The sequence below is a fragment of the Anolis carolinensis genome, chromosome 3 (assembly GCF_035594765.1).
Source record: "Anolis carolinensis isolate JA03-04 chromosome 3, rAnoCar3.1.pri, whole genome shotgun sequence".
Lineage (NCBI taxonomy): Eukaryota > Metazoa > Chordata > Lepidosauria > Squamata > Dactyloidae > Anolis > Anolis carolinensis.
This window is the reverse complement of record NC_085843.1, coordinates 213,480,846-213,506,056: the sequence shown is the minus strand read 5'-3', so window position 1 is coordinate 213,506,056 and position 25,211 is coordinate 213,480,846. Positions and strand designations below refer to the sequence as shown.

At 37.5% G+C, this 25,211-nt stretch overlaps 1 protein-coding gene across 9 annotated transcripts in view; it reads left to right on the top strand.

Moving 5' to 3' along the window:
* Window positions 1-25,211, top strand: part of pcdh15 (protocadherin related 15) — a 1,032,943-nt gene that overhangs the window by 121,861 nt on the left and 885,871 nt on the right. For all 9 annotated transcript variants that reach the window (XR_010005016.1, XM_062977492.1, XM_062977488.1 and 6 more), the window contains one exon: window positions 7,881-8,067. The gene's annotated coding sequence lies outside the window, so the exon portion shown is untranslated. The remainder of the gene's footprint in view (window positions 1-7,880; window positions 8,068-25,211) is intronic.

Below are 25,211 nucleotides of genomic sequence, written 5' to 3'. Positions count from 1 at the left end.
CCTCCCATGACATCACTCCTTGTATATCTGCTTTTTCACTGCTTGTCTCGAAGTGGCTGGGAAAAGTGAGCCTGTCTTTCTTTCATGTTCTCACAGCACAGCTGTAGCCATTCTGACCTAGTAAAAGACTCATATTCCCCCAGATTCTCATGGCAGAATTCCTGCCAGATTCTCATGGGTACAGATTTTGCTTTCTTTAACATCCTGAGAACTCCCAGGAGATCTACTAACACATCTCTCCATGCCACTTCCACCCCCCCCCCCAAAAAAAAAAACCCTCTGGAGACCCTATGAAATCCCCTTCCTCATCCTCTGAAGCATCAGATTCTTCACAAACCGCAACACTTGGCTATCAAGTTCAGTGCTGCTTGGCACCTTTCTTCCTTCACAGCAGCTGAAGAAGTGCCTGTATGACCCATCCTGAGGCTGGTATAAACTACCATTGATCAGTTCCGAAATAGTGGGCCTGTGTAGATCTGCCCCAGATATACATATATCATCAAGTATCATGTTGCTGTTCCCCATCAACCCAAACTAGTAAATGGCGATCTAGAGGGCTAGCAGGAGACATATGTGTAGGGAGGAGGGTGGGTTAGAATTTTTTCTCGATTATGTAGGGACTGAACTGTAGTTGGCAGCTATGTCTATAAAATGGAGCATAATTAGATCAGTAAAATTTAATCCTGCACCTTTAGTAATCTCTGTATATTGTCCGATTGTTAGGTGTTTCTGGGTCATAATTAATAGTTATTATTTATATATCTATCTAAAGATGAAATATATTTAATGAAATACCTGGAAACATGGTATTCTAAGATTTAATATGCTATTGTACAAAATGACCCATAGCAGCTCATTTAAAGTAACAAAATTCTATTATGTTCTGTCAGATTTATTTTTCTTTTTACTAAGGGAACAAGTGTGAGTAATTTAAAAGCCAATCTGCTTGGTACAGTACATGCTGTTTAATAGTCTTTCCTCCATGTCTGCTGTTTTCTTATTAATGATTCACATCTGTTCTTTGTAAATTAATTATTATGTGAACGTCTCAATGTCTCTCTTCTTTCTTTTCACATAGTAAAAGACATAGATAAAAGTAATGGCCCTGTTCTACTAAAATTTGAAAATCTTTCACTTTTATTATTATTATTTTGTGTGAGCATGGTATAAACACATTATATAAATCAAAGTACTAAACAGGGAGGAAAGTATATGCTGCAGCATAAGAATGTTTCCATTTGCAGTTCACCTTACTTCAAAATTTTATTGGTGAAAGAATTTGGGATCTGAATAGCTGTAGGTCTCAATTCATTCAAAATTTGCTTATTCTTCCCCAATTTGACTGATATTAATATGAAACATAGATTTTTGTTCCAATATCTTGTTATCTATGAGAAACTCATTTTTCAACTTTAAATGGGTTATAATACTTAGAGTGAGATGTGGATATTGCATTTAAAATGAAAAACGTTGCTCCCAATCGATATTGCCTATGCTATTGTCATGCTTCTACAGCAATGATTGGACATCGAATTAAAATATCTGTATATTGTTGACTATACTTCAAATTCTTGAACTTGAAGTATAAGCCCCCATATTACCAGTGAGATATCGCCTAACTGCAAAAAATGGGGAGGAAGCAAGGAAACCACAAGAAATGACAGGAAATGATTTGGGATAGCCAGCCCCCCCCCCCCCCAGAAGACAAGGAAAGGTGGTAGGGAACAAATAAGACAGTTCCCTCCACTTTCCCCAGCCATACCCCTGCCCGTATGATGGGGTTGTCAGTGTAGTTAGGTTCTGTGAACATACACAACTTTACACTATTTTAAAAATGCAATCCAACATAATTCTTAGAATTCAATTGCAAGAAATATTTCAAAATTATATTGAAACAGCCTCTTTGGATTCTTTTACCTGTTGCATTCTCTCTAAGACCATAAAGAGCATCCAAATATGCTCAAATGGGTATGTGTATGGAAAAGAAAGAGAATGTTCTGCTTCACAATCTTAAATACTGCTTTTTTCAGTTTTCCTTTCTTTTTCTTGATAAGCTCTTGGCTTGAGTTCATACAATGATCTGGTTTTAAAAGCAGCCATGTTTCTGGCCACACAGAAGAAATGGAAATCTTCCATGAAACAACTGAATCATCCAGTTATATCAATAATATTTCACAAAAAGGAAGCAGTGTCAAAGGGATTTCTCAATGTGAGTTTGTTAGGTTTCTTCTCATTCTGTCCCTTAAACAGATGCTTATTTTTCCCCCATTGATTATATGGTAATAAATGCTTTCTGTGATTAGAAGATGAAAGGTTTCTAGAGCTGTTTCTTCTTTTTCATCCTTCTCCATGCAATGGCGTACTGCATGATGGCTCTATCTGCTCTACAGAGAATATCTCCTCCAAATTCTTCTATTCCTGCATCTCATGACACTAGTATCTTTGCTTGGTTCTTCCAGCACAGGATCAAATAAATATTTCCTTCCTCTTCAACAGCCAGACATCAGATCCACTTTTTTAATATGTACTTGTGGGCTGTTTGACAAGAGTCTGCTCAGCTGTGCATACGTGTGTGTTCTGGGGCAACACTATTTTGTCGTTCTGAGCAACCTGAAAAGACACCACTAGCTGAGAAGACATACATTATTTATTCTGCAGTAGTATTACAAGTCATGTTGTTATGGCCATTCCGGCAGTTCTGGTGGCCATTCCAGAACATAATGGGCCAGTTTTTTGAGATAGGTTGTTGTAGATGAATGGAGAAATGCTTGTGTAAAAGGATGCTCTTTGTTTGTTTTATTTATATTCTGATTTTTCCCCAGTGTGGGACTCAAAGTGGTTTACATCAATAGATTAAAAAGCATATTGTTAAAAATATACAAAATAAAAATGTTAAAAAGAGATTGAATGATCAAAAGGATTAAAACCAGTTAAAACATAAACCATTAAAACAAACCCACACATATACAGCACAACAAATAGAAAAATCAATTGCCAAATGCCATGTTCAGGCAGAATGAGCTTTAATGAGCCTTGTACAAGAAATTGGCAAACACAATTGAGAACAGAAAAGCTATATGGTTTGTTTTGGTTTGATTGAATGTACGCATGTGCATACAGTATGGTATGTAAGAATAGGGCATTGCCACATGCATTGTGATTATCTGGGTTAATTATAGGAAGTCATTAGAGGTAAATAACGTGAAGGTGATGTTTTGGCTATTTAAATAAGAACCTTAATTCTATTGGCTAATCAACAGAATCTGCCTATGTGTTCACTCACCACTAGGCTACTCTAATTTGAACTAATCAATATGATTGAAGCCAATATTTTCTTTCTCGTTAGCACTGCTGTCATGCTACAGTTGTTCATAGCAAATAAAACAGCCATCTGCATTTAAATACAAATTGAGCATCCATCATCCTGAATTCCAAACTCTGAAATTGTCCACATGAGTAACCAAGAAAGTGACACCTTTCCTTTCTGATGGTCAGTGAAACAAACTTTGTTTCATGCATATACTTATTCAGTTATTCTAAACAAGAAAATATTTATGTTTTATGGTTTTTTGTGAAACATAAATGATTCAAAATTTTGTAATTTTGTACATGATATTTTATACAAATGAATTTTTTTGGAAATATCTCTATATATGTGAAAATATAGGTATTCCAATTTTTAAATAAAATCAGAAATCTAGAACACTCAAGCAGAAGTGCATGTTCTGTCATTTTATTCTTAACAAAACTGTACATTGAGCGAAGGAGGATGGAGGGGTGGTTCAAACATAGTCTCTAGATCTGCCTCTCACCACGTGATTGGGGCTGGTGAAGCCAACTGGCCCCAAACAATGTTGGCCTCCTCCATGGGAGTCTCCAACTACCCTTTCCTCCCGGTGCCTCATGGCTTTGCCCTTTGGCTGTGGATGGGGCATTGACATATACAAATATTGCTACATACTTATAGAGACAACTTTGAGTTAAAAAGCAAAATAAAAGATTATCAATCCTATATGTTATAAACCATTCAATTCTTTCTTTAAATATACTCCGAGAGTTTAGGAAAATAGCACCCTCTTTCATGGTTCCTGGGTTGTTGGGGTTTTTTGTTATTTTTATACATAAAATGTGCACTATTCAGGTTTATTTCAGGTTTACATTGCTTTAATTAGTATATATTTTATCATAATTAGTTACAGTACCACTGCTATTGAGCATGATGCGGAATTTTCTTTCTTTGGATGACAAAAATTGTATGTGACGTATAATATTGTATTGTATTCTGTCGATGGATAGTGCAATAAAGTTGTTATAACACATAAAGCAACTGTCAGGAATTTCTTTCTTATTTGTCCTAACAGCTTTTGTCAAAAGATTTATCATCATGTCTGTGCTCTGCCAGAATAGAATGCTATCTGTAGTTTATTCTTTGAGTGCAAATGGTTCCATAGCAGGATCTTCAATTCGTTAACTTTTTCACTTCTCAGGTAATTGAATTCACTTAGAAGCATTTGGGTGTTCAGTTTATATGTCCTTGTGATCAATTGTAGACCATTATTGGAGTTGTACCTCTTTTATTCAGTAGTAATAATTCCTGGTGCTCCTTTAAGCAAGTTTTTTGTCTCTTTTGATGAAGTTTTAAGATACTAGCGCATTTTAAATACTGTTAATACTTGAATGGAGTCCAACTAATACCTGGGGGGGGATATTTTTTTTCTCTAAATCTCTTTTTCATGTGACCCCCCCCCCCCCCCCCGAAGCTTCAGTATATTGCAGATGAAATTGACTGAGTTAGTTAAATTATATAATGAGCAAATGTATTTTAAACCTATGTTTATGTCCAAAACACTGAATTCTGTCTAAATTTGTTTAGGACTGGGGTTTTTATTATGAAATCCATCAGACTGAGGCTAAAATCTTGTACAACATAATATAGTACAATATTACACATGGAAATAGGTATCACCCGTGTTCTCAGTACACACACACACACACACGCACACAGAGTTAGGCATCTAAAATGTTCCATGACCATTCTGGTGTGGGTAGGAGAAGCATCTAGCGATGCTCCTGTGGATTCTCTAGTTTAGTGGATGCTGTATACAGAATGATTGCCATATATGTACATAAATGATTGCCATGTATAAGTCAAGAACAAGTGTTAGAGACAAAATTATGGAATTCGGAATGACCCATGGATAAGGTGAGGGTCATTCCATGAAGAGGGGAAAGCACCACTGCTGCCTCACTGGGCCAGTCACTGATACTTTCCATCCTGCAAGTGTTCCACCTTGTACCATTATAAAATAAACATTTATTTGACAACTCCCTGATTTCTTTTTAATGTAAATCTCCAAACACTATGTCCCGAACTTTTAATGAAGTCCGCCATATACTCTGAAAGTCTAATTGGTGTTTTCTAGTTGGTTTTAAAGGGAGACATAAATATTCCATTTCAAACATATAAATCAGCATCACATTCTAATATTGTGAGTTGTAATTCAGTAAAATGGTAAAGAAAAATAACAGTCAGACTTTAAAGTTGCAAAAAAGTTTACATGCACAATGGCTTGAGATCCTGCATTATTATCATAACTACAATAATAACACAATGCCATTGTAACTGTGACTTCTCCCAAAACGTACCTTCACAGCCTGGCAGTACACTGACTGAAGATTTCTGAGGTGCTGGAGAAGGGAGCCATGGCAAATAACATTTATACTGTGCTCCTGATCACAAGATGTCTTAACAATGTGCAGATGGAGAAACCCCTCCTTGTCCCAATATATCCCATGAATTGCAACATGATATAGATGTTATTGTCCAGCACTTCAATCTCTAGCACCTCAGAAATGTTTCCGTTAGCAAGCAGTGAATGTAGATTTTTAGAGTCACATTCTTGACTACAAACATGAATTCCCAGCAGTTAGGATTTCATAAATCCACGTTAAGATATCATAAGTGTTGAAGAGGGAACCAGCCATACCATATGTGGACATTCATTTAAAAGTTTTGGTTGAAAGATGTCATTTCTTTCTAAGTGTAATTGATTACTTCAATTATTCTAATATTTGATTATGAAAACCAAAAGGTATGTGAAAAAGTCATTGAATGCCCTGTAGATCTATTTCTGTCTTATCTCGCATTGCTTCTCCTCCCCCCCCCCCCCCAAATAAAATAAATAGTTAATCTTTTATCAACTGTCTGGACTTTTAGGAGGAAGTCAGATTTTTTTTGTAGCAACTTCTCAGTTTTCAGGACATTATTTGGCCCTACAATTTCCTTTCTTTATTTTCTGTTAATTATATAATTATAGTAAATTATATAACTACTGGTTTATGTAAATAAATTACTTCATGATAGTACTTGTGAAATATTCTTTGAAGTTTAGAAAATATTGTGCCAAAATGTAATATGAGTTGATCTGATATATCTTGATCTGTGTCAAGTATAAACATTTATGGAATCATCTTTTACTGCTTTGGCCCATAATTTGTGATTAATAGTGATGTCAGCAAATCTTTCCTTATGTCTAATTGTGTGTTCCCACTTTTTTGGAGGAATGATCACTTTGAAAGGAAGCTCATCCATATTAGAAAAACATCATTATTGTTTGTTCTTCTTTATTTAATGGAATGTTTCTTTTTCCTTTCTATTTAGCTTTTTCTGCATTATGATGTCACAATAAAAAAATCCTGTTCATTTTATCCCTTCTTGTTTATGGAAAAGTGCCAGCATTCTTAAAGTAAAGTTCTTCCAGAGAATGTATGGTCAACTTGATTAGGAACTACTGGTTCCCTTCTCTTTAAACATTTATAGCAATGGATTTAGATGCATGTTTATATCTTTTTTTATACCTGAAAGGAGCCAAATGGTTGGGAGGGCATGTTAATGCAATCTATTCTCTTTCCATTAAAGTTCTCACAATACAGTGTTTCCCCCAGTGTGTTGAGCCATTTAGCTACTGTCCTGTACTTCTATGGATTTGTAGGCCTAATAAATTGTTACACCAAATAAAATTAGACCTATTGAAAAAAATGGATTCATTGGTGTTGACCTACCATTCAGCAATTGATTAAATTTATCTTATGTAATTGGGATGCTTTATTGTATACATAATTTAATAATAACTATTAGCTCCTAGCCACATGCAATACATATGTTATAATTTAAATAATATTACTTTATTATGGGACCACTCCATAGACATGATTAAAAATGGCTAAGGTATACCAGTATTATTTTTGTAGCTATAATATAGTTCCACTTAATAGGAATCCTGGTTAACTTGCAATATGTACTGTTAATGATAGTGTATGATTAGGTATGTATCATATGATGAACATCTGTAAGAGAGGAGTCACCACCAAAACTGGACAACATTCTATGGATATAAATGTATCACTAAGGGCCAATATTAAATGAATAGTGTGCTGTTCAATTGTTTTGCTTTCATTTTTTTCCTTATAAGAGGCCCTGACTTGGATCAGAACTATCACACATTAGAAGAGGATATTCAAACAGTGTACAATACACTTCTAAATTACCCATCTGCAGGCTCCAGGTTTCTCATCCAGATTAAGTCAAGGTGAAAGGACCAAACTGGTACTTAGATATTAAACTCAGTGTTGTTGAACTATTAGTTGCATTTTTCCCCTGTTGTATTATTTCAAGTTTTTTTCTTGAGATTTTTCTCTTATTCTTCTTCATTGAAAAATTAGAGAAAGACTACAGTGCCTTCCTGACCAGAAGACTAGAAGATATTTGGATATACTCTTAGGAATTTTGCATTAGTATACCAATTTTATCTTTCATTCAAGCACTGAAGTTTTACCCCCTATTGCTTCTTTATGGCATTTGTTGATACTTCTTTTCACAGACACTGTCATCTATTGGTTTGCTCTGAATGTCTTTGCTGAAGTCAAGTGATGGAAAAGATACAGTGAAGAGGGAGGCTACAAGGCAAGTGGAAGTCTTTTAGTGCACATAAAGTGATAAACAAAAAGCTAACAACATATTTCCTCTACCGGAAACTCTTATACAAAAAGGACACCTAACAGAAAACAGTGAGTTCTTTTTCTATTTGTTGTCTTTCAATAATAAATTCACTGTTTTTTTATACACATCAAATATTTAAGTGTAGGTTTCCTTTGTCTTCCCACTGTTGGATAAATTATCTTTTTGTGTGAAATGGTTAATGTTTAATGTTTCAGAATTGTAACTGTGTTAAAATTGGGTGTCCTGATGCATTGGCTGGTTTTGCTAGAAATTATATAGTTGTGGTTTTCTGCTTAAAGCAAGTAAGGAAATATGTGCAGAAATAGTGATGCATTTGTTGATTACGGCATTGGATTTTTGCCTTTTTCTATGTTCACTGCTCTGAATCCCCTCGGGGAGAAAGGCCAGTCTATAAATAAAGTTGTTGTTGTTGTTGTTGTTGTTGTTGTTGTCATCTTTTTTTTATTTCATTGAGTTTCTCTGAATCCTCATTGGGTTCTCTTCTTGTGCTTGTTGCATCATTTTTTAAAATTGATTATTTCTAGTTTATTTTGTATTTGCAAAACTTACATAAATACTCTTTTCCCTCTTTCATTTAGGTCCATATTAGCCTTTCATATTTTAAAACATGTGCATTGTTTTATGTATCATTTATTTCACAGGAACATTCTAAATTTTTAGGGTAATTTTTACAACTGAACATATATTGGAGACAAATGGTACATTATATTGTAACAGGCCTTGAGAAATGCATTTTTTTGGCAAGAAAGCTTCCAATTTACGGCTGACTTATTCATTAGGCACTTTAAGCACAGTGCCCAGGGCCTATGAAACAGAATTAAGAAAAAAATTGCAGTAATTTGGATGAAAAAAATTTAAAACAATATATTTTCCATTTCCAGTTTTTAATGGGTATACATGTTTTGAAGCCCATAGAGATTGATAGGATAGTTTTTGGAATAATGCCTATCTGTTCCTTGAGATACATTGGGGCAAAGTGGGGAGTTGAATGCAAGAGTATCTCAGTCTTACGAAAATTTTCCTATAGAAAAAGATGATAGGAAGAATGATTGGCAAAATGTTCTGGCTGTTCTACTGATAAAGTGCTCTTGATACTTTAGCAAGACGATTAACATTTTTTCATTCATTTCTTTGTCAAATTTATATTACTCTTGCTGCCAATGTTCTCAGGGCTGCTCACAGTCTCCTGGGCTATATCATTTCAAGGCTATATCTTGTATACTGTTGACTCAAATAAATTACTACCTAATGGCCGATACCTATCCAAATCAAATCTGTTTCCAGTGTCACATACACAAGGGCATGGAAAAAATAAAGTTGGATCTGTACTCCTGTGGTTGTATGTGCCCAACTAAAAAGTACAGCAAGCAAGAGGAATTTGATAGGACATGTATGGGTGCAAGCTATTGAAATGTGTATCTCTATAAGCCTATTTCTGATTTCAATTACCCAAAGATAATTTGAATCTACAAACCATCAGAACTTTACCTCTTGGCAGTCCAAGTAGAGGTATGCATAAATCTGTGCATCTGAAATACTTGTAAGAAATTTAGAAAAAATTAAAAACATGAAAAATTAAAAGTTAAAACAAGAACAACTTTTTTATTTTCAACTTGAGGATTAATAATTGAAAAGGGAGAATACAGAAAACAGTAAGTACAGAGAAATAACATACAGTCTCCAACATAGAGTTGGAACCTCAGTGGCGAAGTGTGTTAAAGCACTGAGCTGCTGAACTTGCAGACCGAAAGGTCTCAGGTTCAAATCCGGGGAGCGGAGCGAGCGCCCGCTGTTAGCTCTAGCTTCTGCCAACCTAGCAGTTCGAAAACATGCCAATGTGAGTAGATCAATAGGTACTGCTCCGGTGGGAAGGTAACGGCACTCCATGCAGTCATTCCAGCCACATGACCTTGGAGGTGTCTATGGACAACGCCGGCTCTTCGGCTTAGAAATGGAGATGAGCACCAACCCCCAGAGTCAGAGTCAGACATGACTGGACTTAACATCAGGGGAAACCTTTACCTTTATCTATTTATTTTATTTTACAGCATTTTTACCTCAGCCAAAAGAATGTTTTACTTGTTTCTCACCCACACATTACTTCTTTTGTCACACCCACACACACACACACACACACATATACATATACATACACACACACACACATACATGGGTTAAGGTGTTTGATGGGAATGAACTAAATAATGTTTTCAGTGGTTACTGAAACTGTCTTTAAAAATTTAGTTATATACAGAATAAATTTTAATGATGTAAAAAAGTTATAAACAAGAAATGATCCCGCTTGGTGGGACTTTTACCAGCCCCATATTATGTAGTATCATTATTTTAATACAGCACAGTGTTATTATCAGTGGTTACTATGAAGTCCCCATAACAGTGTGCAAGATCTAGAGTAATCTTACATAATTCTTAAGAACAAAGAATAAATTATATGAATAATAAAATACTTGTTTTTCTATTGAAGGAACATGTATTGTTTATTTCACAACTATTAGTCATGGTCATAGTCAACATTGCAGAGTATCTGTAATTCTGAATTTTTACACCTTATTTTCTGCTATGTATTCTTATTCTTGTTAATTTTTACAGGAATCAACCATTCTGGTAGGGAAGAAAAAAATAAACTGGGAGCAGGTTCTTGAACAATGATGTCATTGGGCTTCTTGTGTATAGGAATGATAGAATAGACTTTTAAAAAAAAACAAAACAAAACAAAAACAAAAACAAAAAAACAACAACATTCTTTTTGAAATAGTTACTCTTTGTAAGTAGCGATAAATGTTTCCAAGACACATTGCACATGTTCTAGAATTCTCTTCAGGATAGAATTATGTTATTGTTGTTGTTATTTGTCTGTATGCAGTTAATGTGAATAATGCTCAAACAATGGAGTGCCCTGCCAAAGAAGTGCAGTTATTCTTTCTCGATGTGGTTTGCATTTTCAAGAAACAAAATGTAACAGTAGGCAGCCTGGCATTTCTGGCTTTGTACAGCAATTATTGGTGCTTCTGAGTTAAAAAGCACTGTGGCAAGTGATACTGTGAATGTTTTTTTAACTGTTAAATATTTATGTAGGTTATAGATTGTATTAGTATATTATATGAGTGGTTGAATATATTGTATCAAGAAGACTCATTAGCAGTTTTGTGTCATTGAAGCTATGCATTGCCATCCTTGCATTGAAAACAGTGTAATTTGCTGTAACTATTAGGCTTGTGCACGAATTTGTTATGTATGTTTGTCTTTAGCTTATTCTGTTTGTTTGGAAGCCCGTAATGGCATGGGCTCCACTTCCATTTTTTTACTAGCCACAACAGAACATTGGTTGTTGAAAACCGGCTGCTTTTGGTTGCATGTGGAGTGCAAGGAGAAAAGCAGCCGCTAGAAAGTAAAGCATGAGGTGAAAAAGGCACCACTCCAGCACCTCCAAATCAAGAGAGAAGAGAGGACTTTTTAACGGAAGCCCGGGGTAGGATACCTCCAGTTTGATCCCTTTTCCTTACTTGGGAAATGGGAAGCCTCCTTAAAATGCCTTGGAAAACTGCCTGCTGCAGCGAGAGAGTTCACAAGCCTGCAGCTCCTGTCGCCTCTAGAATAGAAACAGCTTTCATGAAGCATTAAACCCAAAGCAGAAAGGAGATTGAAGCATTGGGGGGGGGGGGAGGCACCACTCCAGCGCTTCTAAACCAAGGGAGAAAAAATGGCCTTTTAAAGGAAGCTCAGGGTAGAATAACCCCAGGTTGATCCGTCTTCTTTACCTGGGAAATGGAAAGCCTAGTAACTATCTATTGCCTGTAAATAGCATGTTAGCTTTTCCCATCACAATTTATGAGGGTTTTTTTTTTTTAAAAAAAAAAAACCTTATCTTAATTAAAATATTAATAAGTTGTCTTCTAGCATGGCTTACGAAATGGAATAGAAGATTTAAAATCCTTGTAAAAATCATACCAAAATTCTATGGGAAAAGCAGAAGTAACATACAATAGGCAGCTGCATCACCTGATTTCATAAACTGATAATACATTATACAATGTATGGACAAAAAAACTTATTTGGAAAACTGGGAGAAATGCAATATTAGCACCATCACAGATCGGAAGTCATTTTATGAAATTAGCAACATAAAATACTCTGTGAATAACTGTATAGAATTATCAAGTTTGACATATTAATGGTACAGTTTGTAACAAATGAAACTGTAAAGTCATGTGATATAAACAACTAATCTCTTCTGTTTTTCCTAGAATTTGTATTTCTGGAGATGTAATTCTTCAGAAGTTACTTTTCAAAGGTAGTGGTTAATGATTTCAGCAATTTTTTCACATAGTGAGAAACTCCAGGAAAACCACTGAGTTTTTGAAGGCTAGTCACAATTTGGGACTTATTCTGTGCAAAATTCACACAAACCTTTCCATACAGAAAACAGCATTTTCTTTGTGGAAAATAAAATTGCAATGCTCCTGTGCATGAAATGCTCAGAAAATGGTGGGGATTTTCTGCAGAATGAATTCTCAATTTCAGTGTTTGTCTTCACAGAAAACATTTTTTCCACAGAAATTACTATTTCTCCGTTAAAATATTACTTTCATGAAGAAAATTCTGCTACCTGTGCTGTTTCCTGTGCCAACCAATGACAGACAGACCTTGCACAGAATACGTTTGAAACTACAAAGTTCTTGTCAATCCAATATTCTTCTCATTAGCATTTCTCAACAGTCAAAAAGCATGTTTTGGCTATTTTACAAATATTTTTGCTCTTTCAATCTCTATAAAAGATACATTGAAATTTATAATTTTCTGGGGCTCTGGAACAAAACATCTATTTCCTTCTGTCAAATGTCATGGCTAATGATGTTAAAACATGGATGGCCTTTATGGAGCAACAGAGAGAGTTGTATCTTCAGATTTTCGATCCCATGTAATTTATAGTGTTCCCTCACTTATTGCGGGGGTTAGGTTCCAAGACCACTCGTAATAAGTGAAAATCCGCGAAGTAGGGACGCTATATATTTATACATTATTATAGTAGTTATACACTATTTTAAGTCTTTATCAACCAATCATGTGTTGTAAATCGCCTCCTTCTCACCCCATTGCCACTTGGGTTCTTTTTTCTCTCCCTTCGGCTTCTCCTTCCCCCCTTCCTTAGGCTGTAAATTGTAATTTTTTATGATTTATAATATTCTTTTAGAGTTTATTGAAAAACTGTGAAACAGCAAATCTGCAAAAAGCGAACCACGAAGTACTGAGGGAACACTGTAAATTCCATTATTCAAAATAGAAGGAGTATTCTTGGCACAGAAGCTTTTATTTAAATAGAAGATACAAAAGCAAAACTAAATCTAAATGTGTCTGGAATTTGTAAAAGTATTATTTTCCATGACCAATGTAAATGAATACATCTTTTGGAGAAAAACAAAGAAAATGCACTCCAGGAGCATGTACTCTTTACCTATTTTATTAATGATTTATCTTTCCTTGTGAGCACTAGCTACAATTTCATATTGTGTATGAAGAATATTAACGAATGGTCTTACCTTTGATGAGAAATGCTCTCAACTCATTAAGACATTTCATCAAAAAACTGTCAACTGACATGGGATTTATTGGCACTGAGTGAGACTAAGAAGACCAATAGACCTTTTTTTACTTATTTCCATTAGTTTTGTACAAAATGTATGTTTGTTTGCAAAATAACATCCTTTTAGCACAAAAACATACTTTGCAAAATGCTTTTTGCATTATAAACATTTCACGCAATATTACAAAGAAATCCTGAAATAATTAAATAAATACTTTAAAAGTTAAAAAAAGTTTTGTGACATTACACAGCTAGGGGATAGGATTATGACACAGGCCGGGCTGTGGCGCAGGCTGTTGAGCAGCAATAAATCACTCTGACCATGAGGTCATGGGTTCGAGGCCAGCCCATGGTGGGGTGAGCACCCGTCAATTAAAAATAAAAAATAGCCCCTGCTCGTTGCTGACCTAGCAACCCGAAAGATAGTTGCATCTATCAAGTAGGAAATAAGGTACCACTTATATAAAAAAAAGTGGGGAGGCAAGGTTAACTAATTTATGACCTGGAATGAGGACGTGCCGTCAGAGTGGATGATGAAGCAGCTGCTCCCCCCTGTGGCCAGAATCGAACATCCCCTCAGGAGAAGGTTAACTTGCCTCTGTGTCTGTCTGTCTCGGTCTCTGTTTGATGTGTTTATGGGCATTGAATGTTTGCCCTATGTGTGTATAATGTGATCCGCCCTGAATCCCCTTCGGAGTGAGAAGGGTGGAATATAAATACTGTAAATAAATAAATTATTGATTTACAACTTTCCAGTGAGTTTATTCTACATCAGTGTTCAACTTTTGATCCCCTAGTTATTTAGGGTGGGACTCCAATTCTCCAAATTCCTGGCCAGCTCAGGAATTCTGGGAGCTGAAATCTAGAACACCTGGGGGACCAAAGGTCGGACACCACTGCTGTAGATGGCATTAACAACTAGATTTAAGCCAGGTTTTTCTGCAAAAGATGTATTACTATATTTCATCAATTGTAAGACACCAAACGATTTTTGAGGTCCAATTTTTTGAGGGAGGAGGATTTTTTATTCTAGGACCCACTTATTTTATGACAGCCCCAATTTTTGTAAAAGAAATTAGTCCTCGTCCCAATTTCTTTGTATTTATTTATTTATTTATTTATTTCCAGAATTTATACCCCGCCCTTCTCACCCGGGGGGACTCAGGGCGGCTTACACAGTTGCATCATTGTCCAGCTGCCAAACTGTCCTGCCCAGCCATTGGAAGCCTTCTTCAACCCTGTGCCCAATGTTGCCACCACCTCCCCAACCCACTACTGGCTGGTCACAACCAATGTGAATGTAGCTTCTGTACACTTCTGGCCTTAGTCAGTGTCATTGCCACAATGTTTCTGTGTTTGTCTTGAAGGGAGATTATTGGAGGGGGGTGGCAGTGGCAGAGAGAGTGGGAACCTCTTTGTGCCAGAAATGTGAGGTGGCAGTGACTCTCCATTGCTCCTGGCACAAAGGGCTTGTTTTTTCCTTTCTCCTCACTACCTCGTTGCTACTGCCTCCACTCTGAATAGAGGGTCTAGACTTCTCTCTGTGCTGCTTGTTGCTATCTGGAGTGGAGGTGGCTGCAGAGAGAGAGAGAATTCCAGACTCTCCATCAGATGTAGAGGTGGCAGTGGTGAGGGGACAGGAAGAAGGAGGCCTGTGCCAGGAGCATCACCACCTCAAATTCCTGGTTCACAGGGCTTTGTGTTCCCATCTCCTCACTCCCTGGCCAGTGCTGCCTTCAGGAAGAGAGAGAGAGAGAGAGAGAGAGAGAGAGAGAGAGAGAGAGAGAGAGGCTTCCACTCTCTCATTTACTGCTGCTGTCATTGCTACCCCTATCCTTTTCCTTCAATACAAACTTGACAACACTGGGGCAATGGCAGTGACCAAGGTCAGCAGAAGCAGTGTACACATAGGGAGCGCCCAGCCAATGTTGCAAAAGATGCAGGACTGGGGAGTCAGTGGCAGCAGCAGAAAGGAGGCTTTCCTGGGTCTGACCTCCCATTCTCTTAGTCACCACTCCCGAGCCTCTTAAAAAAAAAAAGACCATGATTTTAGGATGCCATCAATTCTAAAATACACTGTTTTTTGAATCTCATTTTTTGGGGAAAAGTGCATCTTAGAATCAGTGAAATACAGTAGGCCTTTGAGACCATGATTGTGAAGTATTTAGTTGCTGTACTGAAATGCTTATAGAAGTAAACCATAAGACGGTAGTGCATGTACTGGTAACTTCAAGGTTGGACATATGCAATGCGCTTCACATTGGGCTACCTTTATATTAAGTTCAGAAACTCCAGTTGGTTCAAATTATAGCAGCCAGATTGGTTACAGGAACACCCAGAAGTGAGCATATCCACCCTATCCTAAAGTCACTCCACTCATTGCCAATTAGTTTCTGGGCAAGGTGTTAATAAGCCTTACATGGTTTGGGTCCAAGTTACCTACAGGATCACCTTTTCCTGTACAATCCACCCTAAACACTGAGGTCATCTTGGGGTGGGGGGGGCATCAGTTCCAGCTTGCCAAAACCACCACCCAGATGACCTTTTCATCAGCCACCCATGACTGTGGAACAACCGCTGGTAGAGCTCAGACAGTGAGATCAGCTGTCGGAATTTAAGACAGAAGTGAATACCTATCTCTTCTGGCAGGCCTACCCGGACAGTTCTAATGATGAATTTTAAACTTCCATTCTATGCCTAACTTTTGTTTTGTGTATTTTAATATGCATGGAAATATGTTTTGATATGTGTATTCTATGGAGTGTTTTTAATGACTGTGTATTTTGATTGTGTTTTAGCAATGTTGTAACCCAACTCAAGCCATGAGGAGAGGTGGGTGAGAAATTATTGTTGTTGTTGTTTTTTTATTAAGCTGTTTTGGGAATACAAACCTAGGATGATATGATAAGGGCAATTATATTGGAGGAGTTATTGATTATTATGATCAAATTATGGTTGCCGCTTTCTTAGGCTAAACCAAGAAAATAATCTTCTTGTCATATGAATTTGTCCTGCAGATAATGTCTTATCTGTTTTGCTGCCTACTCCTTTGCAGAAATCTATTACAGATAAAATCATGTTGTAATTTAAACTAGCAAAGTAGTCTTAAAATTAGTTCTTTTTTTGTTACTTGACATTGTTGTTATCTACCATTATTCATCAACTGGTATTATGTCATTTATACTTCTTACATATAAAAGTACCATTAGCACTTTGTGCATCATCCTGTATAGAATGTGTCTCAGTGTTTTTCAGCTTTCAGTATCTGAAAAGGCTATTACCAAGGAAGGCAAGATATACTTCAAAGCAGCAAAATAGTCATATGAATGTTTGGGAATAATAATAATGTATGCCTCATTTTATTATCCATCATCAATGGGCCTACAAAATAAATTCATAAACCTCAACCACACTGTTGCCTAAAAAAAGTTGCCAATTTAGTATACACATCACTCAGTTGTAGGATTTCATTTACAAGTCTTTTGCATTGATTTTTGCCTTAGTCTTGACACTGGACTTTTCATTTTATGGTGTTATTCTCTGTGGGCCACATATAACTCTTGACAGCTTAAGCAGAGAGAGATACAACATGCGATGGGGAAAACCAGTCAGATCTCTCTCTTTCTCTCATGTTCTCTATTTTTATAATTCTGCCTTTGTTTTAGTAACTTTACTTTTGGATTCTTGCTAGACAGATCTTCAAAAAAAATAAACTTCTAGTTTTAAAAAAGCCTTAAAATTGCTGTATTGTACTGAACTGCAACCTGTTTTTTCTTTCCATTTGTTATCTTTATGAACAAGATATAAAATATTTGTTTATAAAGAGAGAAAACTCAAATGAAACATTTATTTATATATTTTAGTTATATATTTAATCACCTATCTTTCGGTAAAGGCGGTTCATAACATGAAATAGAGATATGTGATCCATTAAAAATGGTTCAAAAGTCTTCACAAAAATGGAGGGTGCTAGCATTTCATTTCTAAAGTATAGTTAGTGAAAAATGTGTTACTATAATGAGAGTAACAAAATTTTGTTACTATTTCGTTAGAATAATTGCACATAATTACTTTAATTGGGGAAAACCCTTTCTCCCTCATTTTAAAGCTATTGAAATGAAACTTGCTACAATGGTAGAATAAATTTACCACTGCTAGCCCACCCAATTTCAGAACATTTCACTTATCCATTAATTTTTGGGGAATTTTCAAAGTTTTTATAAATAATATTTAAAAAACTGCAAGAGCTCTTCAACTTTGAAATATGTTTCCTTGGAAGGTAGTGGAGTCTCCTTCTCTGGAGGTTTTTAAACAGAGGTTGAATTGACATATCTCAGGTGTTTTCCTGCATGGCAGAATGGAGTTGTTATCCAAATATCCAAATATATGATTTTATGAGTCTATAAGGAGATGTCCCCTTATTAGAGTTTGAACCTAAGTTTTAGAGATATTTGTAATAATAAATAGGATGATGACCTGTGCCCAGGAATGAATAGACAGCAATTTAAATTGTCACAAGGAACAAGTTTGTGCCATGAAACTCTGGCCCCTTCCACACAGCTATAGAAAATCCATATTGAACTGGATTATACAGCACTGTGGACTCAGATAATTCATTTCAAAGCAGTAATTGTGGATTATCTGCCTTTATTTTCTGTGTTATATGACTGTGTGGAAGGGCCCTGTGTCTAGGCAATAGTATAGTACTAGTATTTTGCACAAGCAGAGATTCAAAAGGTAACCATATTTAGAAAACACTGCTATAACCAAATGAAATACAGGTTACATATGTTTCAATATAACCAAATCAGACATCTCTAGAAAAGAGGTGCAGCTAGTGCACTAGATTTAACTATACAAAAACATTTCTTATTACTACACTCAGATTCATTTCAGGACCAACTAAGTCAAAGGCCATTTATCACCTGGGCTCAGAAAGTGTCCTTGCCTGTGAAAGCCCATTTGGCAGAAACATCAAGCTAGTACAGGTTCAGAAAAACAAACAGCATTGTCAGCAATCCAAGGTCCAGGCTGGGCGAGCACTTCAGGCATCAGAATCTCAAAAGTCATGGAAAAAGAATGCCAGCCAGAAAGCAGATAAGTTGCTTCCAGCAACCAACACCAGCCAGAGTTGGAGCTTATATGGCCTGCAACCAGCTGCTCCTGATCAGGAGTGCCTGCCATGCTACCTGGCAAGAAGCCTCATTGACTGTCTCTGTTATGCTCTTTTCTCTGTTCATCAGTCTGTGGACTTGGAAGCTGTGTTGTTTCTTTAGCAGATGGATGAGCTGCTAGTGAATCCTGGCCTTGTGTTTCCTGAAGCTGCCCTTCAACATGGAGAGTTATAGGGCTTCCTTCAGATTCTACCTCTGAGCCCTGACTCATGATAGATGTTCGAGAGTGCTGAGCATGACACCTGTTTGGGGTGTGGAATCATCACCTCACCTTGACCTCTATATCTCTAGGTATTGGCAACTGCTACATAAAGGTCTTAGGTTGGCAAAGTTGACACACTTACCCATCCTTTATACAATCAGGTCAGGCTGGGATGTACATCCTTGGCCAATCTTGGGTAAATGGTTTTCTGGTTTACCCACCTAGCATTTTGCAGGAGCATTTTCAAGATATATTACCGAAATTATCCAGTTTATCACTGTTATCCTATGGTAGTATAATTTCTAGTCTATATCTTCTAAAAATAGGTGATTCTATACCCCAAACAGGTGTCATGACTTTCTTCAATAATATTCTCATTCAAATTAGAAATTCTAAGATTACTCTATACCTATCAATCCATCCACCTATCCATCGTATGTCTTCCAAATAAAAGGGATGGCTTATTGCAAGATTTCCTATGGAAATGTGTCAAAGACAGAACGCCACCAAATAGAATACAACACAGTTTATTGAGGTTACAGAACTAAAAATTGCCCGTAGGAAACAAAAGACTAGGCAAACACTTGCCTTCAGTATGAAAAGTAACAAGAATAGCTTCGTTTGAGTTTAAACAGTTCAAAAGAATAAACCGGATTAAACAGGAGTTTAATCTGGGTTAAATCAAAGGTGCTTACTTCAGCCTGGCAATTAAACAAACAAAAACTGGTAAACAAAAGGTCAAAATGAACACAAAACCCAGCAGCAGATTCCCCTCTGCTATTCAAGAGCTACAGAAGTAACTCGGGCTGTTGCTCCTCCGTGCAACGGGCGAAAACCAGGTCCAGGCACATCAATCAGGGTAACGACGGTCAGCAGGGTCCCAATCCGGTCTGAGGTCGAAAGCCAAGCGCAGACGTCTAAGGTTCCACAAGTTCCACCGATAGCCACAGAAGGGATAGTCCAGAGTCGTAGTCAGTCAGTCAGTCCAGCGTCAATCCAGAGTAGGCAAATAATGTCCGTCAAAAAGACGACGGAGGTCCAAGCTATCAAGATTAAACACAAGTTGCACAGAAAAAGCCCACACAGTTCCTCCCGCCGTCTATGCCCAGTGTCCTTGGTAACTTACGTATCCAGCAAACGAATCACACCCGTCTTCAGGAAGTTCCCCAACAAGAGCCCAAGCGTTCGTCCAGATTACCTTGCCCAACGCAATTAGCCATTGATTCTAGACCCCATTTTATGCCAGTTCATAACTCCTCATCGCTGTCAGCTGCTATCCTAATTCCAGGTGCCTCCTCATCATCATCCTCATCAGAACTAAAACACCTTTGACTACGCCCCACAGCATCCCCAGCTGTGGATCCCGTTCCATCCCTCCAGCCCGTCCACGGGTCCGATCCTGCAACCCGCCAGTCGCCTCCCATGCTATCATTGCCAGTGACACCCAAATCCTCCCTCACACGAGTCCATTCCATGTCATCCTCCTCTGAGCTAACCATCTCTTCCTCCATTCCCTCGGTAAAACCCTCAAAGGAGTCTTCGTCTGTTGGTTCTGCAAATATGTCCCGGAGCCGTTTCCTTTCGCGCTCCTCAAAAGAGTCTGACTCTCGAGGAGTCTTACGACCTCGTCTCCTAGTATCGGAGCCAGAAGGCTCAACCATAACAAAATGTCTACATGTGATGTACACATATGTAATATGTGTGTGTGTGTGTGTGTGCGTGTGTGTCAATCCATTAACACATTGAAACAATTTTCATCCTCAGCTGTCTTTTCAATGTAGTGCTCACTCAGTGACCTTGTATATTTACAGTATAGTTCTGAAAAATGCCCAGTTTATCAGCTCTCGCTTCTGAACTACAGTTGCATCTCCTTTGGAGAAAGAGGAACAAAAAGAGATGGGGAAAACAAACCTGGAGGTAAATACATTTTCAGGAAAAAACATATATAAATGTAATGTCCATCAGTGAGGGACCTCATATCTCCTAAAATATTCCACAGATTACTATGAAATTTGGACACAACATAGCATTTGAACTGCCATGAATATTAAGCCTACTCTCAAAAACCTGACACACCTGAGAAAGGTAAAATCAAACCCCTAAGCAATGGCCAATCAGTTTCCTCCTCCTTTAGCTACCATCCTAACAGACGGCTGCTCCCCTTAACAACAGCCAAGCACTCCCCTTCTCCCTTAGCAACTGTCTTAACAAATTGCTCCTCCCCTGGCACAAGCTACGGCCATGCAGTTTCCATCCTTAAGCAACTGGTGTGGGTGGGGCCGCAAGGGACAGCTAAGCCCACCTCCGTGCCACTCACAAGGAGTTACGCGAGGCCAAGGCTCTGAGGTCTAGTCATGGAAAGGGTGTCAGAAGTGACTTCAGAAACAGCAAGCTGCTTCTTGTGTAAGACAATTGGCCGTCTGCAAGGATGTTACCCAGGGGACACCCGGATGTTTTACCATCCTGTGGAAGGCTTCTCTTTATATATCTGTGGAAAGTCCAGGGTGGGAGAAAGAACACTTTTCTGCTACAGGCAAGTGTGAATGTTGCAATTTGCGAACTTGATTAGCATTACATAGCCTTGCTGCTTCAAAACCTGACTACTTCCTGCCTGGGGAAATCCTTCATTGGGAGGTGTTAGCTGGCTCTCATTGTTTCATGTCTTGTAATCCACTGTTTTCTGAGTGGTGTTCTTTATTAACTGCAAGAAATGTTGCAATTTGCCAACTTAAAAAGCATTGAAAAGCCTTGCCGCTTCTGGCGTGAGAGAACTGGCAATCACCAAGAATGTTGCGCAAGGGACACCCACATGTTTTACCATCCTGTGGGAGGCTTCTCTTTGTATATCTGGGAAGGTCCAGGGTAGGAGAAAGAACCTTTTTCTGAGTTTTTTTCATTGAACCAGACTGGGCCGCAGCAATGCGTGGCCAGGTACAGCTAATATATATATTAGCTGTACTTAAAAATCCCGAGCTTTAGTTTTCATCACCCCTAACCTATATGTGTGAGTGTGTGTGTGTGTGTGTGTGTGTGTGTGTGTGTGTGTATGATAATTGCATTCTTCCAATGTCAGTTATAGGCATTCAAAATGTAATTCATTTATGCCATTATTTATGCCTTGCACCACTGTCATGTTTACTCTGCAATAAATTTTCTTGATGGAGATTTTGATATAGGCATATGAAACATCAATTTTCCTGTGTTTTATTTAGTAGGTTCCTTTGCATGATCTCTCCAAGTGATTTGATAAAATCATTGCATCCTTAGATAATCAAAACTTTATATCAGTTCTGATGAATTTACCTTCTGAAGTGATTTTCCAGATTTTCTCATCAGGATAAAGTATTCCCTGCTCCTGCTTTATGATACTAATGCAACTCATCAGGCATAATGGAGGGCATGCTGTGTTCCTAGTGGAATATTTTTACTAAATGGTACATCTATGCAAGCTTTTGTTTGAGTGTGTGTGTGTGTGTGTGTGTGTGTGTATATATATATATATATATACACACACACCTATATATACTGTTTTTATAACACAAGAAAACAAGCTTTTGTAGTGTCATATAGGTAAAAAATAAAACCATGTTGTAATAGAAAGTTCTAAAAACTCAACATAAGACACAAATGCAAATTCAAATAATGCAAAAAAATATTGAAAAATTCAAAGCCGGCATGACTAATACTGTAACAATAATCAATTTAGTAAAATGCAGTAAAAACATACGGTTGTGAAACCAGCTAAGGAGAATGTAAAAACTACCAACATGCAAGCATGGTTAAAATAGGAAAGAGTGAAAATGCTTCAAGGGAAAAAAAGCTATACCTTAAACTTGTGGTGAAAAGAGAATAATGTCTGTGAGCAGATGTCCCTAATGAAACTATCCTACAGCCAGAGGCCACCACTGACAAGCTCTGTGTCTCTACAAGCCACTTTTGGATTTCAGAATGAAGAGCTGTTTGGAAAAAGAAGTAATTGAAATTGTGCGATAAAATTGAAAAACTAGCTATTTGAAAATAATCTTTGTGCTGGTATACTAATAATTGTTATAACATTATTTACTGTAGTACAGTTACAGACCCAAAAGCCAGGACCCATGTGGCTGTGTAAGACTCAAAAAGCACTATGCAAGCAAATAAAAATAATAGTACTCATGTTGTTTTAAAAACTGACCAAAACTATACTTCAAAAATAGAAGTGGTTTTTGAGATGAACTGAAAATCACAGCATAGTTCACATTTGACCAGTCGACACACTGTCTTGCCAGAGAATAATAATAATACTTTATTTTTCTATCCCGCCTCCATCTCCCCAAAGGGACTCGGGGCGGCTAACATGGGGCCAAGCCCAGAATCAAAAACAAAGCATGGCAAGTTAAAACAAGTATAAATAACTAAATAAACAGTGACAACACAACAGCCAATAAAATAATAAATTAAAACACAGTAAAACAATATGAGCACCAAAATAAACAGATAAATTATAATGATAAAAACAATCACCACTACTGGATAAAATGGGGCAGTCAAATCAAAAAGTGCAGTTTCAAGACCATTTAATAAAGTGCCTGGACAAAGTGACGAGTTGTCTGGGATCATTTGGGATAGGATGAGGTGGGAAGAAAATAAGAGGGGTCTGTCATGTTGTTGATTGTTCAAATGCATACTGTTTTTAGCTGTTTAACAAAGGCAGACAGGGTTGGGGCCAGTCTAATCTCCCTTAGGAGGGAATTCCAAAGACAAGGGGCCACCACAGAGAAGGCTCTCTCCCTCGTTCCAACAAGCTGAGTCTGTGATAGTGGTGGGAAAGAGAGGAGAGCCTCCCCAGAAGATCGAAGAGATCATGCAGGTTCATAAGAGGAAAGGCGGTAATGAAGATAGGCGGGATATAAAAAATATACCATGCAGATGATCATTAAAGAACAGGAAATTTTACTTTTTGAAATGCAGAGCAACATATATACAGTCATGTGACAGTTGCATTGACTCCACAATGTCCTTTTGAGAGATATTCAAATAGTCCTTAAGTGTCCATATGAAATGTTTTCTTTCCAGCAGCCCAGGAGCAAAACTTCCTCTCTGTTTGTTCCTGCACAGAGACCTAAATGTAACTGGGTGTGGCCCAACCAATCAGCTTTGTTTTTACATGCTTTAACAATTTTGAAATTCCTCTAAGGCTTTGAGAGTCTTGTACCTGTGTTACTGTCTGATGCTTTCTCTTCTTGACCACAGAGAACTAGCTGTATAGTTATCTCAGTCTGTTCTGAGGTGTAATCCAGTGTGTCCACCTTATATACAAATTGCAAATTTATTGGTTTTGAAAAGAACAAAATTTAAGGATATATAGCTGCTACAGGTTTAAAAAACAAAACAAAAAAACGCTGCAGCATATGGCAACATTTATTCTGAAGAGGTTTGCCAATGCCTTTCTCTAAGAGTGTGTGACTTGTCCAAGGTTTTCTAGTCAGTTTCTATGGCTGAGTTTAGATATGAAGCCTTGTTTTTTAAAACACTAATCTAACACTGAAATTACTACACCTTACAGACCAGGCATGGGCAAGCTCAGGCCTGTGGCCAAGATGCAGCCCTTTGGGCCCATGCCTCTGTCCCCGGCCCCAGCCCCCTGTCACACCCTTCTGTCAGCAGGAGGACACAGCGAGTTGCTGTTGAGAGGAGGGACCTCCCAATCACACATGACTGCAGCCCCTTTGTAAAGTTGACCCAAGCCTGTAACAGACTCTCCCTCACCTTATGATAGCACATAATACAAATGTCTCATGTGGAGATATATGGCTCATAAGCAATGTTTCCTGTGTGTTGCCGATGGCTTTCACAGCCGGAATCACTGGGGTGTTGTGTGGTTTCTGGGCTGACGTTTCATCTGGCATCTTCAATAGGTCTAATGGTAGTAAAGCAAGTGGAGTGTCTGTCTGTCTGTCTGTCTATCTATCTATCTATCTATCTATCTATCTATCTATCTATCTATCTATCTATTTGTGGAATGCCTGGGGTTTTCTTCTTTTGTTTCCTGGGTATTTATTTATTCTCATAAAAGTGAGTACTTCTCTCAGATGAACAGATATGGGAGAATGTTCCTGACCTTGGCTATTATTCTATTGCATCTTCTCACTTTATGGTGTTAAAGACTGAGACTGCATAACATTAACATGTACCTTCTGAATATACCTGATGTACAAACTGTACCAACATAAT